Consider the following 27,983-nt stretch of genomic DNA (forward strand, 5'->3'; position numbering starts at 1 on the left):
TTTAAAAATCGTTTAATTTCAGTTTTCATTGTTTAACTATATTTCAAATTACAGTGAACATTGCAATGTACCAAGATATATTTACATAGTTTTTTTGCGATGATTGAAGTCAAGAATCATAACTAGGGGTTCTTTTCTCAAGGAAGGTTCCAGTGTTCTTCTAAAAAAAGAGAGGAGGCGATCGAACGCGTTCTCCAATAATATTTGCGGCGGAGCTGCACAGTTCGTGCTGTAATACTATACCTGTACTACCAATGGTAATATTTTGGTGTTCCACATATCTTCACCAGATATTGCTTTCCCTGTAAGTATAGTATAACATGCAATCTAAAATTTTCAGCTATCGAATTCTGAAATACTCATAACTTAGATAATTTTAGATTTAATTAAAATTAATTAAAAGTACTTTTCAAGTGCAAAAATAAAAAAAAAATTAAATTAAAACCTGTACTGAAGTCTCAATTGTATATTCAAATTTCAGTCTAACACATGAAATAATTTGAAGTTCAGCAATTACTTAGTTGTAAGAGTTTAAAATATTTTCTCCAGAATTTAAAAATACAGAGCACTAAATTTTATACCTTAGATGAAAAAAATAAAGTAAAAACGCCAAGAAGATGCTTTCTTTTTAGTGATGAAAGTTAGTTGTTTGATACCTAGAACAAATTTATGAGATACTCCAATTGTATACACTTTTGCTACAGGGGAATATGCAGTTTTTTTGCGGCTATCCATTTCGTACATGTTGGAATGGTGTGCAAGGATGTGTTAATCTAAAGCACCAATTCCAAATTTCCTGCGCTAATCTCAAAGATTCCACGAGTACTTGGACATACGTTTCGCTGGCCGAAAGTGGAACACTTTTTCACTAACACTCATTTCGCAGTGATTGATGAAATAACTAGAAATCTGACATCAGCCCAGACTGCAAGGAAGATCGGTGCAGCTATAAACTGGACTATCTACATAAAAAACATTATGAAACGTTGCATAAAGGATCGCTGAAACTGATTTGATTCAAAAAGCTTGGGCTTTGTGCGTAATGTAAAATCTGAAGGCTTTCAGTTTTTCCCCCTCCTTTTGGAAAGGGATTCCAGATCTAGAGAAAGAAAAAACACGCAAGTCGACTAGCTGCTCAAAATAGCACAGCGAAAGGGAAAAAATATGATAAATTTCGTTGAAAAGTTTATGTTACTAAAAATGAAATCTGTGAACAGAATCAATGAATCTACACCATTTCCTTCAAAACGTTTATATAAATTTTAAGTATTTCCATTATATATCCTTTATTTTTAATATTTTTAAAGCAGTAAAATATTAATCACAATAAACTTTTCATATTTATATAAACATGCATATATATATGTAAGACAAAAAATATGAAAGCAAACTTCTAAATTTAATTCACTATAACCTATTTTATTTTTTATTTCATTTGGAAACTTCATCTCTCTGTCCTAAAAATAGCGCTGTATGTCTAAAATGCGTCATTCAAATTAATTATGCGATCTTACGTAACCCTTAATGCAGATACCTCTTGACCTGAATAAATTTAGAGCTCCTCTAACAAATTTACTTAAGAAAGATTCCCCTATAGATGGACTGATGAATGTCAAATAGCTTTTCAAAAATTAAGAAATGCATCAATTTGTAGGCCTATTTTAACTTGTTTTGATCATAAATATCCTGTCGACTAATTAATAAGCTGTAATATTTTGGCAAATGGGCACAAAAATGAAGCTTGGCAGTAAGGGCACAGAAGGTAAATTGTTTTGATTCCACATCTTTATTCAAAGATTTTTATATGCCTGATGATTAATAATATTTCACATTATTAATCATCAGGCATGTAATCATTCTTTATTAAATAAGATTAAATTCACTGCGATTTCAATAATATCAAAATTGTAAATCTTTCTTAATAGGCACGAGTGTAGTGCCAAGTGGATTGTGGCCATAAGTGAATTTAAATAAATAAAAAGATTTGAATCCGGCTCGAGTGCTTCTTCTTCAAAATGAATGGACGCTCTAAGCATCAAGTATCTACGCCATCAGAATTTCTGCGCATACTTCTTCCAAAATTTGTGCTCTCATTACACATGTATATGTATATATATATACATAATTAAAGACATAAAGTAAGAAATTTAGACCTAATATATCACAAAGAACAGAAATTGAAATTCATAATCAATAAATTTCAAAATTCCTCTCCTGATGAAGTGACATTGAGATTGATTGAATTTCTCTTCCGTTTCTGTTTATTTTTCATTAAATTTCAAACATTTTTTGAAGTGGGATTTTGGTTGTTTGAAGTATTTTGATTTTAATACTTTAAAATTCTTTCTTTTATTTATATGATCATTTGAAATTTATTAATTATGAATTTCAATTTCTGGTCTTAGTGATATATTAGCTCTAAATTTCTTACTTTATGCCTTTAATGATAATTTTTTGCAGCTTAATGAGCGAAAATACTAGATATGTGTGCGCTTTGTTTTCAAAAGATTTTTTTGGAGTATATCTCGTGGGATTTTATGCAAAACATGGTGCACCAATACTGGAAATTAAAAATTTAGTTAAAGACGAAATGGTGGAACTTTTATATATTGCCATCAATAGTTAAAACATTTTGAAGCAACAATGGAACAAATCAGCCGTGGCCAGCTTACTACTGTAACGCATTATATTTATAAATGAAAATAATAAAATATCGTTGAACTTGCGTGAGCTGTGGAGAATGAAATTAAGTATCATATGCATCCTGATATCCTACATGAGGTCAAACATTACAGCGTTTAATTAAATCGACATGTGATAGAAAGGGTAACAAAGTTTTGAGAAGTAATTATCATTGGATTATAAGAGCATTTCAGAGTTCATCTATAAGACTCCTACAACATAGTGATAAATTTACAAAGCATTATATTAAAAGAATTGTATCCTATAGTCTTTGCCTTGCCGGAACTATATTTGAAATTAACTCTACTATGTTTTGCTTAAATTAGAATTCCCATTTAAGTAGAATTGATTAGTCTACAAAGATCTATTTAAAATTATGAGCTGAAAAAGGAAATCGTAAGAAAAAGGGAAAAATTAGTAACTAGAAAATTAGTAAATAATAAGTTAAATCGTTTTCCAAAATATCCCCAGTCCTCGAATTTCTGACCACTTTATTGAAATCATAAAAATACATGCAATTTTATTTTTCCATACAACTGTAATTTCATGCATTTATTAAGTTGCATTATCACATAAAATTGTTATAGCCCAATATAAAAAGTTGAAGAAATTTATCCTGAATTTAATATTTTTAGAGTAGTTAAATGTATTTAACTATATACTCAAACTAGTCTCGATCAAAGAGCTAATTTCTTCTCTGCACATGTATTTGTGCGTACAATTAATTTATAAAGGGCTGAACAATAATATTTTTCAATAATTTCATTTGTATGTAATTACCCGCCTCTTCTTTCTCAGTTTTATCTGGAAGATTGCATTTATTTTCTCCAACATACTGTAGTAACAATTACATTCTGTCCGCATTAAATAAAATCTTCATGTTAATTCTTTTTAATTTTTAATAATAGCCTTTAAAACACTTTAGAAGATTTATTTATAGGTAGATTATCATTATTATCAATGTTATGTGTGAAGCGTCATGTACACCACTTTATTTCTAAATATTTTCGTAAGATTCTAGTTCACGTAGCTATGTATTCTCCTTCTCCCAAAAAAGCCTCTTATCCATTCGTTTATTTAGAAATTACTGCACGAGTAATTAGTACTCATTAACTTTATCTGAAGATTTTCTTTTCCTTCATTTTGTTCGCGGTTGAATTGATTCGTGGTGTTGCAGATGTTTTCTTGTTCTAGAAGGCAAAGTGTACATCATGTAATGAATCAAGAAAAGTTTCTAACGAGAATATTGGATTAATTTCTCGCACCACAATCAACATGCAGTGCATTGAACAGCCGCATCTTGCAAAATTTATTTGAGCGAAGCAGTAAGGAGATAATTATTAGTTTGTTAATACATTAGTTCCGATGTGTATTTGAGAGTACTGCTTATCATTTACTTCTTATCATCAAGTATTAAATTAAACATAACAAGAAGAAATAAAATTATATACTATATATATATATATATATATATATATACTATATATATATACTATATATATATACTATATATATATACTATATATATATATATATATATATATATATATTATATATACTCATTTCTTTGCAACTCATCGCTGTTGGATTCTTCAGCAAAAGTAATTTTAAAGGAATAAAACATTTGAATGAAAAATCTCGTCACATTTTGTGTTTCTTTCCATGAGCAATATTTTTAGTATATGCACAGAATATTTATTCTACCTCGTGCAAAATAAAGCTCTCAGGGCAAAAGGATATCACGATTTTGCATATGAGTTTTTTGCAACGAGCTTTGATATTATTTTAATAAGACTGAGACAGCAGACAGGAGAATATACATTTTTTGCTTCTATTTCTATATATGCATGAACATCAAAAGGAAACATTAAACAGGTATGCGGTACGTAAACATAATTTAGTAAGATGAAACATGTGTTTTTCACAAATATATATTAACAAACAAAGAATACTTTATCAGAATATAGCGTATATGTTCTATAGTGAAGAACAAATGAAGCAAAAACAGAAAGACACAATTGTACTAAAAAGGTATTCACTGGCTTAAAGGAAGTACCTTACAATCACTTAAAAGACGTGTAGAGTCGTTAGATTATTTTGAAGCAGGAAATGTAAAAAATTTACAATTTCCTCGCCGGGACTTCAACCTGGACCTTTCCAATACGCCTATAATACGCTTCCAATTAATCCACGAAGGTATGAGGAAAAGAGGGAGAAAATACCTTATATAACTTCCTCTTCTAAAAGGCGCTTGGGGATTAAGGGAACCAATCGCCAAATCCTGGTGATAACGAATTATCGTCCACCACCTTTTAATTCGGGCGCTATTTTAGAGTTATTAGGATTTTTTTTTATACTGGAGACATAAAAAATGTGCAATGTCCTCTCTGGGACTCGAACCTGGAACTCACGAATACCCGCCGAGTGTGGTACTGCTACACCAGGAAGAATTGCTGAACGGAGGGAGAAGACTTATAAATGAAATTTTATTTCAAACGTTTTTCAAGATATGTTTTAGGTAGGTTATAGAAGAGTGCTTATGATTAAATGCTTGGAAGAATAAAGTGACTAAATTTCAGGTACAATCATCTTCAATAACTGTTTTAACTGATTTTTAGTTCAGTCTTCCCCACTCCAAATGCTAAAGAGGTACAAATGAAATGTTATTATAAAATGTTTTTCTAAGTTAAGTTTTATTTATATGTTGTAAAAATGTTTATTATACTTAAAGTAATAAATGTTCATTCATAAGGTTTTTAAAGTAGCATTCATTCGTGTAAGATACTGCTTTGTCTAGGAATTAATTTGGTATTTATATACAATTATTACTTGAATGGATTTTCTAAGACTTAAAGACACCATTGATGACAATGAAAAATACATTTTTGAACTCTGAACTGGAATGAGTTTTGACGTTTGCTTTTTTTTTTTTTTTTTTTTTTTTTTTTTGAAGGGTGGCAGATGGGAAAGAAAGGCATATTGCAGTCTTGATAAACTTCAGGGGTGTCTTCTCCAGTCTATTTAAGTGCATTTTAACTCTTCCACTGTAAGAATTTCGCGAAAAAGGACAAGTTATAAGAATCTTAAATTCTTTCTATGAATGAAATATATTAAATAGATGAATTAATTAATTTCATTTATAGTGTAATCTATGCAGGGATTCGTTTCTGAAAAATAATTATAAAATTAAACACATCTGCAATAATGTGACTCTGAATGAATTGTTCCTATCTTCGATAGAAAATTTAAAAAAATTCTCATCAACGAAATTTGTTTCGTTTCTAAATTGATTCAAATGCCTCAATATCATAAAATGCAGAATCATTGCAAATGATATAGACATATTCAATTACCTAGAGGTACAAAAATGATTTATGGAGCTGAAGATGTAATATGAAAGATAAGTATGTGAAATCACTTACGTATATGAAATAATAAGGATAAAAAAATATTTAATTCAGGTTAATTATTGTGCGTACATATAGACGACGCTTGTTTGATTATACACTTTTACAGCTGTAGAAAAATCTTAAGGTTCTTAACCATGTATTAAAGAAAATTTAATTTAAAAAATTGATTTATAACAATATTTTATAGGTGCTGAAATTGAATGGAAGTTGAATTCTTGTATTTAAAATAGTATTACCGAACTTCTTAAATTCACAAAAATATAATTTGACCCATGAAATAAATTTCTTAGTTTTGTAGTTAGAAGGTAAGAAACCTAAGTGACGACGTTCTTCATTAAGACTTTTGGCAATTTGTTTAAATACTTTTATTCTCTGTGCATGTATAACATATAAGTTACAATGGGAAATATTAAAATTATTAGTATTATGCAGGTTATCGCCATCTTTTACTAAGCATTATTTGCAGAGGGTGTGAGGCAATTTATTTAAAGTGACGAATAAGGGAAATTAAAATTAATTCTCAAAGCGTATCTATGAAAGTAGTAATATATATCTTACTATTCCATGTTAACATGAATTTTGAAATCTGCATAAAAAAATATCGCATTAAAAGCCACCCGGAAATGCGTTACGTGCTTTGAAGTTACGGATGTTAATGATAATCTCTCACTCGCTCTTTAGTGATTCATCTCCAAATATATGAAAGCTAATAACGATAATAATCTTGTACGTTGACACCCCTATCTCCTCGATTCGTAAAATTTCCCCAGTAATAACCTGAGCGTCCATTTAAACACTAATAGAATGCGAACAGTCTGTCTAGGGGGACTGTTCGGAGTTTTACGGCTTCCCTAAATGAAACAAGCTATTTACGTGAAAATTGTGCCCAAATATCACTTTAAATGATGATTTGATACTTCGTAAATGACTATCGTGGGCGGAGAAAGGTGTAAAGTGGAAAAGCTGCGAATGTAAAGTATTTATTCAATGTATGTTGAACGAGTTATTTTCTTGTTTATGTAATTTTTAAATCACAGAGATGAAACGATGTGTACCGAAATGGGAAAGGGAATTTTATTCTGGGTATCTCCCTACTTAGTTTTCAGTTTAAGCGAAGGAAAAAGAATATGAAATTATTTCTATCATACTCTAAATACTGGTCGGAGTGTTCATTTAGTTAGCGTTGCTCTCTTATCTTTAGAATAATACTCATCATATATCAGTAAATGGAAAATGTCACATATAATGTTGTTGAATAAAAACTCTTAATGTGAATATTTTTAATTAAATCCATATAAAGAAAAGATAATAATTTAACTGACTAAAATAAGGTGGTAAAATGTGCAATAAAAGTATGAACTAAAACTTTTAATTAAAATATGTTTCAACATTCGGCTAAATGATGTAATTTTTTTTTTTACCAAATATTGCGATTATCTAGCAACTATCCTCTGAAAAGTTCAAAAGAAATTTAATTGTTTAATAATTCGATTTGTTCTGCAAAATTTGACAAATGCTAAAAATAGTAGATGATTCTTTCTTCAAGCGTATTAAGTGAACTGTAAAAATACTGTGTATTTTATAAAGCATTTTAAAAATTACAATTAGAAAGATCTGCTAAATATTTGATCATAAATGTTAAAATTAAATCTAATCAAAGGAAACACAGAAAATGTATTTTGTTGAAGACGATAAACCAAAGAAGAAGCGTTTGTTATTTTTATTAAATTTAAATAAAACCATGTATGGTAATATTTCTTTTACATCAAAAGAGAGAATTCGTATAAAATGGAACAGCTGCATGAAGAATATAAGTTTTAAAATAATCTTCGAATTTTATATTAAAGAAAATTTATTAGCATATGTTGCAGGCAGAAATTAAACTGCTAAGAAAGTTTTATTTTTTAAAAACATACATTTCGCCCTCTTCTACACATTTTCTATAAGATTAATAAATGAAATTTTAAAAGAGCTTTAAAATGGAGAGAAAGTCGTTTGTTAAGCCATATATTACTGTCATACTTAAGAGTCCCTGTTTTTGTACCAACACCTCATAAGTTATTTTCTCCCTCTTTCCAGCATACCTTCGTTGTGTAAAAGTAGCACACTCGGCACGTATTCGAGAGTTCCAGATACGAGTCCCAGTGAGGGCACTGCTCATTTTTCACGTCTCTAGCATAAAACATCCAAATGATTTCTACAAGTAGCACCAGAACTAAAAGGATGGTTTACAATAATAAGCGATAAGCGACGGAGGACGTGGGCACTGTCCCTTTACCATTTGGATTAATCAGTACAGACACGTCCACCTTTATTTTACATTTCGTATTACATTATATATTACAATACATGATTTATACGTTGCATTATATACTACATATCAAATTAATACCTTACCCTAACATTACATTAACTTCTCATCAACTTATTACATTAAAATTCTTTTCTAATAAACCCTATATTGGTACATTATAAAAGGCTTATTTTGCACAGGATTCGCATTAGACACAGGATACGCATTATATTACCATTATACATTGGGCACGCATTGCATTATATACGGGGAAATTAATGATACATAGGAACATTATACGCAATAGGGGGTTATAAGCACGATACGGGTTAAATTATTCACAGGAAATTAGTCATACACAGGTATTGTATTATACAGGATAAATTATACACATGATAGGCTTTATACACTGGATGCGTATTGAATTGTCATCTGGGCCATGCCAATTGTACCCGTTACTCGGTACACTGCCTACATCGTTATGCATAATACTATTATGAAGTTTGCATTCACATTGTTTCAGTTGGGCTTTGCATTGTGTGTCATGTTGCTTATTAATCACTACATACTACATTACATATTATGATACATATGACACTATTACGATTACATTACATATTACATTATATATTATGATACATAGGATATTATTACGATTACATTATTTATTATGATGGTTTACAATAATTCGTCACAACCAGGATTTGGCATGCCTTCGTGATCTAACGGTAGCGCACTCGGCACGTATTGGAGAGGTCCAGGTTCCAGCCCCGGCGTGGGCATTGCTCATTTTTCACGTCTACGTCATTTTTCACATCTATGACCAAAAATCCTAATGATTCTACAATTTGAAAATATTTCGTACTTAAATGCTAAACCTTCCAGTATTTTTGCGGGATTCTGCGTTGTTTTATTCCAGTGTTTCCTTTACGATGGTTTGAATAGTCATTTATCTTATATGATTTGTTTTATCTTTTGGTACGGAACAGAAAACTTCAGTTTCGGTGATCTCGGATTTAACTGAGAATTTAATAAGCAACATATCATGTTGTAAATCAACTGTATTTTCAATTTACTAACAGTGATCTGAAGATTAACTTCTGGACTATAACATGTGGGGTATGAAATACAAATTAACCGCTACACACAGAACACGAACTTAACTGGTTAGCGATATGTCGCCCTTAATAATATTTAAATTGCAAGGCAAAGCTCAGAGGAAACTGAAACCCAAAGAAAAATATAGTTAAATTATTGCTTGGTAAGAACGAAAGTTTTAACAGAAATTAAATCGACGACACGTCACGTTGAAAATATTACAAGATGAAGCTAAATATCCTAGTAATTAAGGTTTCAGTTATTTGCGAACAATGGTTCTAATTTAAAAACTGAACATATAGTATTCTATGCAATCTCTAAATTTATAAAGCACTTACTGGGGCATTGCGACTAACTAACGTGTAGCTTTCCACGAATATAATATGAGCTAATTTGTAATAAAACTCCGTGACATGGCTCAAACATCCTAGGAATTAACTTCTGCTTTTATTCATTTGCGTGCTACTAAATTTGCACACGTTCTGTCCTGAGTGAGTGAGTGAGTGATTATGGCGCAAAATCCAAAGATGATTATAACGCGCCAAACACAAGATGGGATGATTACAATTGATAACATTAAAATTGAATAAATAAAAACAAGTAGATAAATTTACCAAATCCAGAGGATGAAGTCATATAAACAAAAGTTAAAAGCAGACATTAAAATTGAAGACACAGTTTTCAAAACAAATTACATTTGGTAATAAAAGCCAGTCTCTTTTAAATAATAAAATAAATTACAATTGACCTCTCTTCCGATTAAACGGTCGAGAGGTAAGTCACAGCTATTAAAATATTTCTGACGAAGACTGTTAAAACAGGGACACTCAATTAAAATATGACGAACAGACAGACAAACATTACAATATGAACAAACAGGTTCATTCTCAGCTTTTAGAAGGTAGTTATGTGTCACTCTAGTGTGACCAATTCTGAGTCGAGTCAAAAGAACTTCCTCCTTACGATTTCTAGTTAATTCCCAATGCTCAATTCTAGGCTTTACATGTCTTAACTTGTTTTGAAGCTGAACATCCCAAAGTTGCTGCCATTTTTTTCGGATCTTCTCTTTGACTACACAACAGATGTCTCCAAAAGGGATGAGGCGACTGGACAGATCAACAGCACATTTCGCTGTGATATCTGCCAGCTCATTCCCTTTTATTCCCACATGGCCGGGAACCCAGCAGTACAGGATATCATATCCACGACTCGTTAAGTTTATATGTAACTTCAGAATATCCACTATGACTGGATTTTGAGTATGGGAAAAAGCTTCTAATGATTTAAGCGCACTACAAGAGTCTGTATAAACTATAAACTCTTTGTGGCAAAGCCTTGAGATGTACAAAAGACTATAATATATCGCAGTTAGTTCCGATGTTAAGACAGAGAAAGCATGGTTCAAACGTCTGCCCTCCATGTGATCTTCAATTACAAATGCCATTCCAACATGATCTTTTGACTTTGAACCATCTATATAGACTGGAATATAACTGCTATATTTGTGCCTGTGCTCAGCGAAGAGTTGTCTGTAAATGATCTCGTTAGTGCTTGCCTTCGCATGATGCTTAAAAACATTAAGAAGCTGCATCCGTACATTTTCCCAAGGTGGGATTTCATTCTGTCCTGAGACAAACAAGTGCGTAAATTATTTACAACTTACTTCGTGGCATAATTGTATTTTTAGGTATTGTTCTAGTGAAAAGTGGCAAAGGAAAATTGTACTTAATCATTTTTGTAGTATCATACCATTTTAATTCTAATAATCACTTTTGTAGTGTCATATCCTGCTCATTCTAATAATCACTTGTGTAGTGTCATACCATTAGCATTCTAATATAGACAATAAAATAACACAATTATAAATCATCACTGCAGTGTAACTATTTGTTATGTGCTAACTCTAACTATAAGATTCTTACGCGTATCTGTGAAATAAATGTTTCATACCGTTGTGATAACCCGTGCCACTACCATTCTAAGAAAATCTTCGATTAGGTTAATACTAAAAGCAAACCAGACAGACGTCAAGCTGTCTTCCAGCTTGCCTAAAATTTTAGAATCCCAGAACAATATCTTGTTTACAAATTACGATCTGAAAGGCTTTATAATGCTTGCTTACACAAATATAAAGCTTTTATTCAAAAGTTTAAACATTTTTTCAGAATTACAGTACAATTAAGTTATACTTAAGATACAATAACACGCAGAACAAATATTAATACAGAAGTCAAACAAAAAAATTCGGAAACCTTCTTTTACAATCTTCCAGTTCAAGTAGTTCAAAAAACCTTCCCATTGTAAACATTAAGCCAATAGTTAACATTTCTAATGTTAGTTTATCAGAGGAACAAGAGATAATTCTAAAATATAATTTTAACTTCTCACAAACCTCTAAACCCTCAATTCCAAAGATTTTCGCTCCTATCGAAAAGGCTTTCAAGTTCAGTAAAGTTTCAGATTCACAGAAAGAAATAATTAGGTATCTTATCGCTCATAATGTGAAATTCAATAATAAACCTTTGAAACCAAATCTAACCGCGAGAGAAAGAGCTATAATGCTCAAAATTCATTCTAGCCCGGATATTATCATTTCAAAGGCCGAGAAAGGTGGCCAGATAGTCATCATAAATAAGAGCATTTACATCGATGGTGTCACTAAACTCTTAAACGAAGGACCATATAATCCGATCCCTAAAGATCCTTCACCTTCGGATCTGTCAAAAAAAAAAAACTGCAATCAAATCTTCACAAATCTTTTCAAGCAACTAAAAACATTCGCTTATCCCATCTCTTGCGAATTGAGCCACATTATATGCTCTTCCCAAAATTCATAAAAGTGGTATTTCTTTCCGCCCTATTGTATCAAATTTAGGTACTGCCTCGTATCCATTAGCTAAATGTTTAGTTTCTAGTTTTCAAATCTATTAGACAGTAACATTTACACCATAAAAAATTCAATAGAGTCTGTAAAAAAGGTTAAAAACATTTCTCCTAGAAATTTACTCATGGTTTCTTTTCGTGTAAAATCATTATTCACCAACGTTCCAGTGAAGGGTGAATTAAGATGTCTAGAAACCAGACTTCGCGAATTTCATTTCTCTTGCATTGAAATTGATGAGATAATTTCTCTCACTCAACTCTCTCCAAAATAAATATTATAAGCAAACTGAGGGATTAGCCATGGGAAGCACCCTTAAATATAAAACTTCCCGTTATAGTTCCGCTACGTAGACGATACTTTTACCCTCTTTGAAGGTAATAAAGATGATTTAAATAAAGTTCTTTCAACAATGAATTCCATTAATCCTTCTATTCAGTTCACTTTTGAACACGAGACTTGCAATTCTCTTCCGTTTCTCGACATTCTGGTCACACGTAACACATCCCACTTCAGTACTACGGTTTACCGTAAACCTTCATCGGTTTGCCTTCCACCACACTTCAAATCATGTCATCCGACTAAACAAAAGTTAACTTCATTTTATTCCTATGTTTCCGTGCTCTTCAAGATTGCTCCTCCAAACTATCCCTTGATGAAGAACTAAATTATTTAAAAGCAATATCTATTGACAGGGGCTTTTCACCCAACATTATTAATCAAGCAGTTAAAAAAATATCTTCTCAACACACCAAAAGGCACACTCTTGTTTTAGGAGATTAGAAAAAATATGTTGTCATTCCCTTCTTTTCATTAATTAGCTCACGTATTTTGCAGAAATTTAACTTTCGGGTCGTTTATTCTCCCATCAATAATATTCCGAGTTCCATACTCAAGGACCCCATTCCGGATATGAATTCCTGGGGTATTTACAGGATTACTTGCTAGTGTGATTTAATTTACATTGGCCAAACTAAAAGAGCCTTAAAATTTCGCGTTAAGGAACATGAGGCATATGTTAGAAAAACGGAAAACAGAAGTCTTCTGTTACCCAACATTGTTGGTCCGAAAATCACAAATTCAAATTTTCTGCTGCCAAATTTATTCAAAAAACATCTCCCATTGGTGAACTGGATTTTCTAGAGGCATTTGACATTCAAAAAAGCTTTCTGTTCGAGTTAAAGACCCTAATTGCAATCCATCTTTGCCTTCAGACTTTAAAGAAATTATATTTTAGTTCTGGTTTTATCAACAGATGGCGCCAGTAGCTTATCTCCTCTCCAGGCTTTCTTATCTTATCTAATCATTATATCTTATCTCGTTCATTTGCGCTTTGGCAGCTGAGCATGATGGTTCGGTAAAACCATCGAAACTAGTCCTTTGAAAATTTGAAAATATGACGCTGATTTTTGTTGTTTGACTTCTATATTAAGTTATACTTATTTGAAAATTACTCTGAGAGTTACTTTCGCTTCGATTTGTTTAAACTAATGTGTTAACTTAATTTTAGAATTTGGTTTAATATTTAATTTTAAGAACAGTAAATTTTTCTCAGCTTTTAACCCTTCTCTGTTCTGTTTGCTTGGCATCCTTCTGCGCCGTCTCAGAGTTTAGTCTTTCCACTCCTGTCAGCATGTTCACCTTTCTCCACGGCTGGTCCAATCCGGGCTGAGGTAACTGTTAGACGTACGCTGGAACACCCCTTGCTTATCCCAGGAAGATATCAATTCTACTTGAAATTGCTGACTAGACCTCCTTCTGCTGAACGTGGCACTGCACCTTTGCGAAGAAAAATTTTTGAAAACATCAAACACGATTTCTTCTTGAACTCTCGCTTCTAAAACAATGGTATATCCTATATATGGGTATATATAGGCATTAATGCTTTTCAAATGATCCACATTTGTTTATCTTTCCTTTATATTGTTATTAAGATGCATTCGTTCATTTTTTATTCTATGCTTGCGCGTGAGATTTGCATAATTCGTGAAATTTGTGCCTGAAAAAAGTATAATCTTCTGAGAGATGTTAATTATTTAATTAAACAATTATAATTTCCTTAATCTGATAAACGTACTCCCCACTAAACTGCGGACTTGCAGCACATTTCAAAACTAAATAATCCTTCAATATACAAGTAAAACGTATGAAATGAATGACATAATACACTTTAACTACAATTAACACAGTAAAAAAGGTACAGTTAAAGTACAGCAACAATTGCTTTGAAAATGAAAATTCTAAATAATACATAAATATAATTCCAAACCATATTCCATGTAACTAGCAAGACATTAAGCGAAAGGAAATGTTTAGAATTCTATTTATGAATTATTCTAACTTTGGAATTTCAAAACAGTTTTTGCTGTACTGTTTGTTTTCAATTACAGCATGTCATCAAGGAGAGAAAAATGATATGATTTAAGGTATATATCAGTTTAGATAGATAAATACGGATATATTTTAAAATGTTTCATACCAAGTGACTACGATTTCTCCTTTCCAAATGGCACCATAAATGTAAGCTGCAGTAAACATGGAAAAAATGGGTCAGTTTCTGAAAACGCTAACATGACAACAACAATTGTTTGAAAATGAAAATTACAAATAATACATAAATAGAATTCTACACAATATTCCATATAAATAGCAATACATTAAATAAAAAGAAATGTTTAGGATTCTATTTATGAATTATTCAGAATTTTGGTTTTTAAAACAATTGTTGCTGTAGTATTTGTTTTCAATTATGTCATAAAGGAAGGAACAATGATATGATTTCAACCATACATTAGTTTAGATAGATACTGATATATTTTAAAATTGTTCCTCAAGTGACTACCATTTTTCCTTTCCATTTTACAAGTCACGAAAGATTATATACTTTAATATTGTTCATTTATGGACTCACTGTGTCAAAATACTTCTTTTATTTTTTTATTTGGTGCATTATTGGCTGTTTAACGGAAACAGAACTGCAAAAATATGCAAATAATTTTCCTGTCATTTATTGTTTCAACATACAGGAGCAAAATAAACCTCTTAACTGCTATTCTCTTAGAGAACACTACTAGCGATATTGCACAAGAAACTCCGTACACGATATTGTGTTGATTTTTTTAAGAAATGTGATCAAATAATTATTAGCTGTGAGTAGAATGCCACTTGTCTCTAATTCAATCCAGAAGATCAGCGTGAAACGTGTGTTCACTTTGTTGAGACATTAAGTTACATTGACGCAGGAACAGGCAAAATGTGCAATGCCCTCGCTGTAATTCGACCCCCGTACCTCCTGAATACGCGTCGGAAGTGCTTCCAGTTAAACAACGAAGGCATGTGAGAAAGAAGAAATAACATGTGAGAAAATACCTGATATACTCCCCTTTTAAAAGGCGACTGGAGATGAGGGGACCCAGTAGCCAAATCCTGGTAGTGACGAATTGTCATCTATCACCTTTCTTAGTTGGGGTGCCACCGCATAATCTTTAGATTTTTTCGAAATTAGGAAACTGAAATAATCAGAAGTTTCCTTTATCGGAATTCGAACTTCAGTCGTCGAGTGTGCGTCCAGTTACACCATAAAGGCGTGTGGAAACAAAGAAGAAAATACTTTATAATGCAACCGAATTTTGTCTTACGCAGAATGATCTCACAGAGTAGATTTGGTACAAAGTAATGTTTCTTTCACATAGAATAATACTGTAAATAATATATACATATTTAATGGATGCAGAATACACTATGCATAATTCATGCAGGGAAAGTTCTTATTCCATTTTAAGCATCAGAGGATTATGTAACAAATATTAGACAGCAATATGTGGTTCATCTTCATAACAAAAACAAAGAATTTCAGATGCTCAATATGTTTAATGAAAATAACATCCATCAGTGCACTACAATTTATAATTACACTTTCAGAATTCTTCATTTGTAGAAACAGAAACTAGGGCCATGATATGGCAGAAATAACTGCTGTTGTTTTTGTTGCTTATGCTATCTTGCCAGCCCAAACCCACGAAATTCCTCGTGGCTAGAAGCACAAGTTTATACCTGTCTTGGCAACATCCTTGAGCACCTTACAGGTGACAGCATGATTTAGCTCAATTCAGCCCCCCATTTTGATGCAGAGCACCTCGAGGAGACGAGTCCGAGGTTCTGCCATGCCTCTTCTCCTACCACCAACCTCTCGAGAGGAATTTCGGCTCGCCTCATATTTAGAGTGCCACCTTGCTACGCGGGCATTATACATTTACAAACATCTATGTTTACTGTGGGACTCGAACCCCGACCCTTCGGTACGGCAGTCAGCGACGCGAACCACTATACCAGTTGGGCGGGGTGAAAAATAATATTATTGTTAAGCATCATCTAATGGCAAAAATAATAGGAATCGCTTACATTGTAATATATTTTAATAATCTTTTCAACCTATCAGGAAATTTTTAATGAAATAAAGGTATGAAGATAATTTTAACAATTAGTCATTTAAACAGTTATTCAGTTGCAGTTTTAACAACAGCGTTCTTATTGGGAAAAAGTACTTTCACATATTAGTACGAAGTCCTCAAGAAACATATTTGAGATTTTAATTTTCCTTTTACAGTTTTTCACTAAATAGTTCGTGTATTTATTGTAGAGCATTTTCTTAAACTCCTTAAAATGTTGTGCCAAAATAAAAATCTTGTTTTTTCACTGTGAAGTCAAAGAATATGACCACTCAGCAGGTAAAAATTGAAAAAAATCCATGAATCCGTAGGATTACAATAAAAGATGTGCACGAGGAATGAATCGCTAACGATGGAATTGCATTAAAAAGTGTCGAAATAAAAGCACAAAAATGCTAAGCAACGGTGAGAGTTCAACAGTAACAACGTTTTCTTTAATTAATTTAATTTATTAATTTCTTTAATTTCTTAATGAATAGTTGCGAAATATCTTCTGACACATTTCGGGAAATCAAGTCGATACATTTCTATATGCAATGTGAATATGAGCCATTTTCTCCCTGCCCGTCGTCCCATTTGACACACAGTTAGTTCTCATTTGCTGTGTCGTGTCGCATTCAGTTAGAAAAGTAAACAACTTGATGGAAGGGCTGCTACTGAAAATGAAATAACAAGTAATGTATAATATTATAAATCTAATCTGTTTAAATAGAGCGCCTAAATTTTAAAATAATAACATTAATTGAGAGAAAGTTTACTTTTTAAGAACATAAATGTTGTCTGACTGTACGTGAAATAAAGTAAAGTTTAGATTTATATTCCCAGTTTACAAATTAAGCAATCCCAAAGAACTCCTTTTGTTGAGGATAAAGTAATCGCTTCGTTCTTTGTTATTTATAGCGTTGCCTTTCATAAAGAATTTGTACTGAATGTATGAATAGTAAATTGTAACGCTACTTAACATGTAATAATACTAATACGGAACTTACTTTTGAACAGTACTTACTAGATAAATTTCAATAACACTTATATCCATCACGCACCTTAACAATAGTCAATAACTGTACTCTTTAGAATGTAAAGCATCTTTTGGCACCATACACTTGAGCTCATATTGAACACAGCTCTTCATTATCAGTACTTAAGCACTTAAACAGAACGTAACCCTTTATGATCACAAGAATAAATTCTTGCTATTATTTTATCATTGCAAAACCATTTATTTAAACTATCAGTCCAGTCAACGTTCCATACAGAGTCTTAAAACAATTAAGAGTTTAAACAATGCTTCTAAAACAAATTATTTACCCTGAAAAGAATTTCTCGGGAAGAAAGCTGATGAAATAAAAACTTCGTATTGTGGAAACGATCCATGGGGAAAAATATAGATACATATACGACTTTCTACACTGTCGATGATTTCTGTCTAAGTTAAAACGAAAACGTGGAATCATGCTTGGAAGAGCATTGTCATGAAACCACTGAATGCAGCGAAGTCCAGCTTCTCTTTACACATTGCCTCTAGCTAGTCCCAGCTGCTGCTGCTCTCAAAGGAAAAAGAGAAATGTAACTTTCCTTTTTCAGACTCAGCTTTCGGAACCCATTAAAGCCAGCACTACACAATGGGTGGAATGGATACTCCACGCTTCGATTGCTTTATCCTCTTAGAAATAACATTTCCCAGTAAAAACTAACCTTCGATCCTCGGAAACGTACTCAAGGGGCTTACCGTATCTTATTCGATAGTACAGGAACTTTCAGGTAGCAATGTTTGTAGAGCACTTATTTGAAAAGCACACGCCTCTTAATGATACTCCTAAATAGGCCTTTTTTGTTTCATCGGAGTTTCTGAATAATTTTATTGTTCTTACATTCACTTTCAAACAGGATAAATTTAGTTAACAAAATATCAGCAATTTAGCTTAATTTATTCCGCAATATTCAATTCAACTTATGTTTCGCATCATATAAGTAAAGGTTAAGGATCTGTAACCCTGAAACATTGAAATATGTAGAGAAGGCATTTTAAGAAGTAGGAAGAGAGAAACGACACTACTGTTTCAGAATATAGAGCCAAGATATGCTAAGTAGGAGAGACATAGAGTTTCTAAGTTTTTAGATATCTTTTGAGATACTGCCGTTCATTAAAATACTGTGTTTCTAATATTTTTTCAAGTATCACTACCTTAATAATAGCTACTACCCTATTCATATAATGTGTGTAATTTCTGTAAAGACGATGGGCCTGAGTTTGGAATATATAATTTTGAGATTTGTAAATAACATGTTAACAGTTTATCAATTGTTATGTAAAATCCCGTGCTGAAAATCGTTTGATATGAAATTATTTTTGTGTAATTAATTCCAAGAAATATTAGAAGAAGAAAGAAGTTCTAAGCCTGGATATGTGGTATGTGATTGATAACTACAGTAATCTATAATGCAAACCAAAGGTCCACTCTCTGCTTCATAATGCTCAGTTAACCTAATAGCATTTTAGATTTAAGAAAATTATCTGTCATTGTGTGTTTTACTGGAGTGTGAGTAATTGAAGGTTTTACATGACTCTAGTCCTTTTGAACTCTGTATTAACATCGAATAGTTTATCTATTTGATAGATCATTTAATTGAATCAATATAGGTTCTTCTTCTCTAAAACTTTCTCAGAACAATAACGCAAATAAAACATGTGACTTGCCAGAAGAAGTTAGTAATTTTTGATGCAGTGAATCACATTACTAAGTCTTGGTATGCAGCTAAATGTTTTAAAGTTTGCTCTTGGTTGCAAAATGTGATAGCAAAGATCACACTTTGCAACCAAGAGCAAATTGATGAAATTGTAACAGCATCAGTCTATGATGAAGTCATTTCTTTTAGAAAAGTTTTGAAAATATAAGCGAAAGGACCGAGATGTTATAAATTGATAGCTCGCGCCGTTAGGTGGCGCTCCGAGCGTCTTGTCTCTGTTGTTATTCGATAATTTAATTTTAGTTTCATGGCAGATCGAAGGTGTTAAGTCTAATAATAATGAAGGCGTGTGCCTAATAATAATGCTTGTTACTATTGTATAATATGTAAATAAAATTTTCTGTATAAATAACGAAACGGATTAATCATTTACCTCTGGATTTAATGCTGTCTGAATGGTAATGAAAATAGTTAATACACTAGACAAATATGGGTAGAGAAAAATAAGAAAAGTGTAAGTTTCCGAATTAATCGTTTGAATCATCACCAGCGCTCCTTTAATTCATCAAGTCAGGATATTCCAGGTTAAGTGATTAAAAAGCTGCCAGTAGACTAGGTTTGAAAGTATAAGGAATACAGTGGTGAAATATCAAGTGTTTACTTTTATTATTAAGGGCGTTTCCAGTTTGGATTTTTTATTGTATTTTATTCCTTGCGAAAATTTGTAAAATACTTAAACGTTTGTGTAGCATCGGATAGATTCCTGAGTAAACAATTTGTCTCAAAATTATTTAATGTTTCCCAGCGCATTGCGACTGTAGTTTATTTTCATCATATTACTAGAAACCCTTGAAAATATCTTTGGAACACCAATTTGCACCGTATCACATCCAGAGTTCCATTTTGTAATATACACAAAATCTGTTAGATTTCGCATCACACCTAATCTCGATTATTGGCATGAATCCATTGATTTTGAACCCCACAGGATTTACTTTAAAGCTTTTAAGTTATTGTGTTTATATAGTATTTGAAAATACAATGCCATTTCAAAATACATGCAGTACAAATTTACTAAGGATGTCTACGATATGGTTGACTACTATATGTAAATAATCTGTGCTGAAATATGCTGGTGAAAAATTAAAGCTCGAGTTCAATAATTTCAGAGTTGCCTGTATATGTTCCATAACGCATGAAAAAATCTGATGCATACAGCATATGATTTCCTTGTACGTAATATTAAATTATACGCAATTTTCCTGCATTTCATTTAAACATATGGAATTAACAGTTACTAACAAAAAATAACAGTAACAAATTGTAAATTAAATCTACTTAGTAGATCACGCATAAACCACAATAGAATAAATGCACTCTTTTTTAAAGTTCACTATATTTATTTACCATAGCGACACTTCGGCGCTAGGTTCACTTAACAGCGTTAGATTTCATTCATTATATATCTCAGATCTGCACAAAAATTATATCATCTGAAGAATAACCACATGTTCTATTGAAATAATATAATAAATCTCATACGATGTATAAAAGAAAATAAAAAAAAATAAAAAAGAAACAGTTTTTCACAGATGATTCAGAACCGCTTACCTAATGCGCATGCGCTATTAATTAATTCGGATCTTACTTCCCAGCAAGGCAAAAATACATAAGAGTTCAAAATATTTTCCTTAAAAATTGAAAAATATAAAAAAAAATAAAACACCAAGCACAGTTAAAACATTTTTTACAATTAAAATTACAGTTTCAACGCAAAAAAGCTAATAACTTAAATGATAATTCCAGAATGAATTAAGTATAATTTAATTCGTAATAATAAAAGAAGACGTTACTTTGTTGTTGCGAAGCTTAGTTTCTCTAGCCGGCAACAAATCCACTAATCTGCTATGTTTCAAATGTAAACAAATATGGCTGCTATACTAAACAGGAATTAGGCTTAGCTGCACTTAAAAAACTTTTCTATTGTTGATAATTCTACAATTATTGCATGCAGGTTAATTAAAGGCATAGAATCTTAAAACCTTAACCGAAAGATATGAACAACATAATTCAATCATTTTGAAAGCAAAACGTGCACAATATATAAGCATGTAAGAATAAACAAACTGAGGTCACTGAGGTGAGTAACAGAGTGGATACTAATTCAGAAGTCAAACAACAAAAATCAGCGTTAATTTACAAAATTTTCACAGGACTAGTTTCGATGGTTTTACCGAACCATCATCTTCAGCTGCAAAACCGCAAATGAACAAGATAGGAAATAATGTTTAGATAAGATAAGAAAGCCTGGACAAGAATAAGCAAGTGGCGCCATCTGTTGGCGAAACCAGAACTAAAACATAATTTCTCTAAAAGCCGAAGGCAAATTTGGATTGGAATTAGGATCGTTAACTAGAACAGAAAGATTTTTATGAATGTGAAATGCCTCTAGAAAATCCAGTTCTCCAATGGAAGATGTTTTTTGAATAATTTTGGCAGCAGAAAAATTGAAAGTGTGATTTTCGGACCAACAATGTTGAGCAACAGAAGACTTCTGTGTTTCCTTTTTTCTAACATATGCCTCATGTTCTTTGACGCGAAATTTTAAGGCTCTCTTAGTTTGGCCAATGTAAATTAAACCGCACTGGCAAGGAATCCTATAAATACCCCAGGAATTCATATCCGGAATGGGGTCCTTGAGTGTAGAAGTTGGAATTTTATTGATGGGAGAGTAAACAACCCGAAAGTTAAATTTCTGCAAAATATGTGCAACTTTATAGCTAATTGATGGAAAGAAGGGAATGACAACAGAATTTTTATAATCTCCTAAAATAAGAGTGTCGCTTTTAGTGTGTTCAGATGAGAATTTTTTAACTGCTTGATTAATAATGTTGGGTGAAAAGCCCCTGTCAATAGCTATTGCTTTTAAATAATTTAGTTCTTCATCAAGGGCTAGTTTGGAGGAGCAAACTTGAAGAGCACGGAAAACATAGGAATAAAATGAAGCTAACTTTTGTTTAGTCGGATGACATGATTTAAAGTGTGGTGGAAGGCAAACCGATGAAGGTTTACGGTAAACTGTAGTACTGAAGTTGGATGTGTTACGTGTGACCAGAATGTCGAGAAACGGAAGAGAATTGCAAGTCTCAAGTTCAAAAGTGAACTGAATAGCAGGATCAATAGAATTCAATGTTGAAAGAACTCTATTTAAATCATCTTTATTACCTTCAAACAGGGTAAAAGTATCGTCTACGTAGCGGAACCATGCCGGGAAGTTTAAAGTTTCAAATAATTTTGATTCATAATAATGCATGTAGATATCAGCCAGGATGGGACTGAGGGGGCTTCCCATGGCTAATCCCTCAGTTTGCTTGTAATATTTATTTTGGAAAACAGAATATTATTTCAAACAGAGTTGAGTGAGAGAAATTAGCTCATCAATTTCGATGCAAGAGAAATGATATTCGCGAAGTCTGGTTTCTAGACATCTTAATGCACCCTCCACTGGGACATTGGTGTATAATGATTTTACATCAAAACAAACCATGAGTAAATTACGAGGAGAAATGTTTTTAACCTTTTTACAAACTCTATTGAATTTTTTATGGTGTAAATGTTATTGTCTAATAGAGTGGAAAATCTAGAAACTAAATATTTAGCTAATGGATACGAGGCAGTACCTAAATTTGATACAATAGGGCGGAAAGGAATACCACTTTCATTTTTGCACGTGGTGTGGCCGCCATTTTGTGATTGTAGGAGTTTCGGTGAGTACATTTTTGCAATTTTCAAGTTATGTTTATGTTTTGTACATTTGGATATTGTGCTTTGCTTGTCTGATTTTTCATGCATTTTGCTTACAAACATTTTGTTTTCTATTTATTTCAGTGAGGGATTTTTCTGCTATTTTGTGTGTATTTTATTATTGCTCAGTTAATTTAGTTTGATTTTCTGCATTGTTTATCATGCCTTCATCCGTTAATCGTTTCACTAAATTACGCCTGAAACGGCAAAAATTCCTGAATCATCTTGACTTTTTACTTAAATGTAAATGTAAAAAATTGATCCCCAATTTTATTCAAATCAAATCTAATCAAAAACCTTCGAGTCGCGTTTCAAGAATTCTGTTAAATTGCAAACTTGCCTTACTTCGGTCCGTGATAAGGGATACACGTCAACAAATGTCCAAAATTGAACATGAACTCTATAAGCTTCATCTGGAACTCGCTAAAACATATCCAAAATTCACTGCCCTTGAACAAAAGTCTTGGTCTAGAACGGAGAATGCAGCTAACCGTCATAAAAACACCCTTGCAGTTAAATTCGAAAAACTTCTTTTACAGTCTTCCAGTCCAAGTAGTTCAAAAAATCTTCCCATTGTAAACATCAAGCCAATAGTTAATATTTCTAATGTTAGTCTTTCAGAAGAAGAAGAGAGAATTCTAAAATATAATTTTAACTTCTCACAAACCTGTAAACCCTCGATTCCAAAGATTTTGGCTCCTATCGAAAAAGCTTTCAAGTTCAGTAAAGTTTCAGATTCACAGAAAGAAATGATTAGGCATCTTATCGCTCATAATGTGAAATTCAATAATAAACCTTTGAAACCAAATCTAACTGCGAGGGAAAGAGCTACAATGCGCGAGATTCATTCTAACCCGGATATTGTCATTTCAAAGGCCGACAAAGGTGGCCAGATAGTCGTCATGGACAAGAACACTTACATCGATGGTGTCACTAAACTCTTAAACGAAGAACCATATAATCCGATCCCTAAAGATCCTTCACCTTCGGACTTATCCAAAATAAAAACTGCGATCAAATCTTCGCAAATCATTTCAAGCAACTTAAAACATTCGCTTATCCCATCTGTTGCGAATTGTGCCAGATTATATGCTCTTCCCAAAATTCATAAAAGTGGTATTCCTTTCCGCCCTATTGTATCAAATTTAGGTACTGCCTCGTATCCATTAGCTAAATATTTAGTTTCTAGATTTTCCACTCTATTAGACAATAACATTTACACCATAAAAAATTCAATAGAGTTTCTAAAAAAGGTTAAAAACATTTCTCCTCGTAATTTACTCATGGTTTCTTTTGATGTAAAATCATTATTCACCAATGTCCCAGTGGAGGGTGCATTAAGATGTCTAGAAACCAGACTTCGCGAATTTCATTTCTCTTGCATCGAAATTGATGAGCTAATTTCTCTCACTCAACTCTGTTTGAAATAATATTCTGTTTTCCAAAATAAATATTACAAGCAAACTGAGGGATTAGCCATGGGAAGCCCCCTCAGTCCCATCCTGGCTGATATCTACATGCATTATTATGAATCAAAATTATTTGAAACTTTAAACTTCCCGGCATGGTTCCGCTACGTAGACGATACTTTTACCCTGTTTGAAGGTAATAAAGATGATTTAAATAGAGTTCTTTCAACATTGAATTCTATTGATCCTGCTATTCAGTTCACTTTTGAACTTGAGACTTGCTATTCTCTTCCGTTTCTCGACATTCTGGTCACACGTAACACATCCAACTTCAGTACTACAGTTTACCGTAAACCTTCATCGGTTTGCCTTCCACCACACTTTAAATCATGTCATCCGACTAAACAAAAGTTAGCTTCATTTTATTCCTATGTTTTCCGTGCTCTTCAAGTTTGCTCCTCCAAACTAGCCCTTGATGAAGAACTAAATTATTTAAAAGCAATAGCTATTGACAGGGGCTTTTCACCCATTATTAATCAAGCAGTTAAAAAATTCTCATCTGAACACACTAAAAGCCACACTCTTATTTTAGGAGATTATAAAAATTCTGTTGTCATTCCCTTCTTTCCATCAATTAGCTATAAAGTTGCACATATTTTGCAGAAATTTAACTTTCGGGTTGTTTACTCTCCCATCAATAAAATTCCAACTTCTACACTCAAGGACCCCATTCCGGATATGAATTCCTGGGGTATTTATAGGATTCCTTGCCAGTGCGGTTTAATTTACATTGGCCAAACTAAGAGAGCCTTAAAATTTCGCGTCAAAGAACATGAGGCATATGTTAGAAAAAAGGAAACACAGAAGTCTTCTGTTGCTCAACATTGTTGGTCCGAAAATCACACTTTCAATTTTTCTGCTGCCAAAATTATTCAAAAAACATCTTCCATTGGAGAACTGGATTTTCTAGAGGCATTTCACATTCATAAAAATCTTTCTGTTCTAGTTAACGATCCTAATTCCAATCCAAATTTGCCTTCGGCTTTTAGAGAAATTATGTTTTAGTTCTGGTTTCGCCAACAGATGGCGCCACTTGCTTATTCTTGTCCAGGCTTTCTTATCTTATCTAAACATTATTTCCTATCTTGTTCATTTGCGGTTTTGCAGCTGAAGATGATGGTTCGGTAAAACCATCGAAACTAGTCCTGTGAAAATTTTGTAAATTAACGCTGATTTTTGTTGTTTGACTTCTGAATTAGTATTTATTGGGCGTGTTATTGTGTCTTAATAACAGAGTGGATATTTATATACATATATCTATATGCTTTTGGTGCGGCCGGTTGCAGCCAAAATGGGAGGTGCATATCTACATGTTATAGCTGGCTTATATACAAAATTTCAATGTTCTGAGGCTAATCGTTTTTGAGTTATGCGAGATAAGTATGTACGGACGCCACGAAAAATTATCTTTAGAATTCAATTAAAATCAGTTTTATAATCAGAGGTCCGAATCCCGTGAACGGGCTGGCTGCATGGGCGTTTTCGTGGTTTTCCCCACGTGTAACGTGTATACGAACCAGTTTCCCTTAGAAAGTCCTCCACGAAGGATCCCTCTCTTTAGTCAGACAGCCCTCGTGTGCTTTGCCATAATTGAATAACTCATAACGTATAACGAATAGTCGAATAACGGGTATTAGCGGATGTCACTAAACTACAGAAAATGAGTAATTCAAATATATTTGTTGCAATTTTATTTCAAAATATTTAGTTCAAATGTGTACGATAAACATCAATTATTTCTTTTAATGGCATCATTTTATTCGAAAATAAGCGTGTAAAATTAACTGCGTGTACTGCGTCAAAACTAAGGGAACACTAACCGGATTCAATTCAATTATCCGATAATTTGATTGAAGAACAAATAATAACAGGTACCAATTGTAATATTTCCTGAGTCCAAGAAATTCAAAATTTTTGCTTTTGTTTTTATTGAAAAATGCTATGATAGGGGTCGCAGTGGACGTGAACACAACGGACACAGTGTATATAGTGGATACTGAAGAATTTCCGTACAATTATTGGCAAGAGCCAGGTAAAACTAACTTGCATTACAATATAACATTTTGAAGGATTTATCTTTTAAATAAATATAAAATCCATCAAAATAACAAAAATGATTCTACTTTGCTTACTTATAATATGGCATTAAAACTACTTGATAAATTACACAAGAAAATGCATTAGATACATCATGAACTAAATTCATTTTAATTCAAATCATTCAGATTAAAAAGCAAAAATAATTTGTTTAAAAACTCCATTATGTCCGTTATAACAAATCTGATGGAACTTCAAGATTCTGAGACCTAGCTCTCTTTACTTCGTAGCAGGCGTTTGGTGTATAGCAATGACAAGGGAACAACTGCTTTTTCCCCCTGTGTGTGTGTGGAGGTGTGTGGAAGATGACAATAGTACCATTTTACGATGGTTCTAACTATTACAGGAAAGAATATTAGCTGTGTTCGTATGCATTGTTTTGCATGTGACCATGGTTCATGATTACGAACTGAAACTTTAGTGTTTTGATAAAATTTATATATTGTAACAAAATTATAAACAGTTTTGGAAATGAATTTCCTTCAGTGACGCATTATCGATCTGTTACGTCGGGCGCCACTTGTAGAGTCATTAGGATATTTTAATTGATTAATTATTTGATTATTTAAGCAGAAGACAGGAATAAAGTGTTATGGCGTCACCGGGACTTGATCCCTAGAACTCTCAAATACGTGACGAGTGTGCTTCCAAATGCACCACGAAGGCACGCAGAAAGGAGAGAAAACATAGCCTATAGAGTAGCTGATTTTTGTCTCTTTGCATATTTTGTAAGAATTAGGAAGTCTTCTGAAGTTTTATTTCAAGTTGTTGGAAATGTTTGGAGCTAATAATTCTTCAAATTCTTCAAACTGACTATTATGTTTTACTATGGCGTACGAAGGTAGAGTTGTGCGCTGTTAATAAACAAGTGCGATTCTTAAGTAAGCGTGATTATTTCTAAAAATGACTGATTGGTACTAGTACGAGAGAAAGAAAAAATTACCTTATGTATTGTTAATTCAAGCTGCTGTCTATTATCTTAACCATTTGACGGTTATGGAAATGAGCAGTTTTCGTTTACTTAATTCGCGCAGGATTACGAGTAAACAGTAGTCGAAAGTGGCAGCTGTTTTCCCCCGCCGTTCTTCCGAAAATGTCACCTAAAATAATTAA

General features: G+C 32.5%; 2 long non-coding RNA genes across 2 annotated transcripts in view; one reads left to right on the forward strand and one right to left on the reverse strand.

Moving 5' to 3' along the window:
• LOC118183699 (uncharacterized) overlaps nt 1-27,983 on the forward strand; it is a 342,152-nt gene that overhangs the window by 34,075 nt on the left and 280,094 nt on the right. The window lies entirely within an intron of this gene.
• LOC118183687 (uncharacterized) lies at nt 9-27,964 on the reverse strand. Its single transcript, XR_004757276.2, has 3 exons — nt 27,814-27,964; nt 14,844-14,889; nt 9-302 (listed from the first exon to the last, which is right to left on the reverse strand). It is a non-coding gene; the product is annotated as an uncharacterized LOC118183687 (long non-coding RNA).

Source organism: Stegodyphus dumicola, chromosome 5 (assembly GCF_044657685.1).
Source record: "Stegodyphus dumicola isolate Sdum_Otavi_A_Nest chromosome 5, ASM4465768v1".
Lineage (NCBI taxonomy): Eukaryota > Metazoa > Arthropoda > Arachnida > Araneae > Eresidae > Stegodyphus > Stegodyphus dumicola.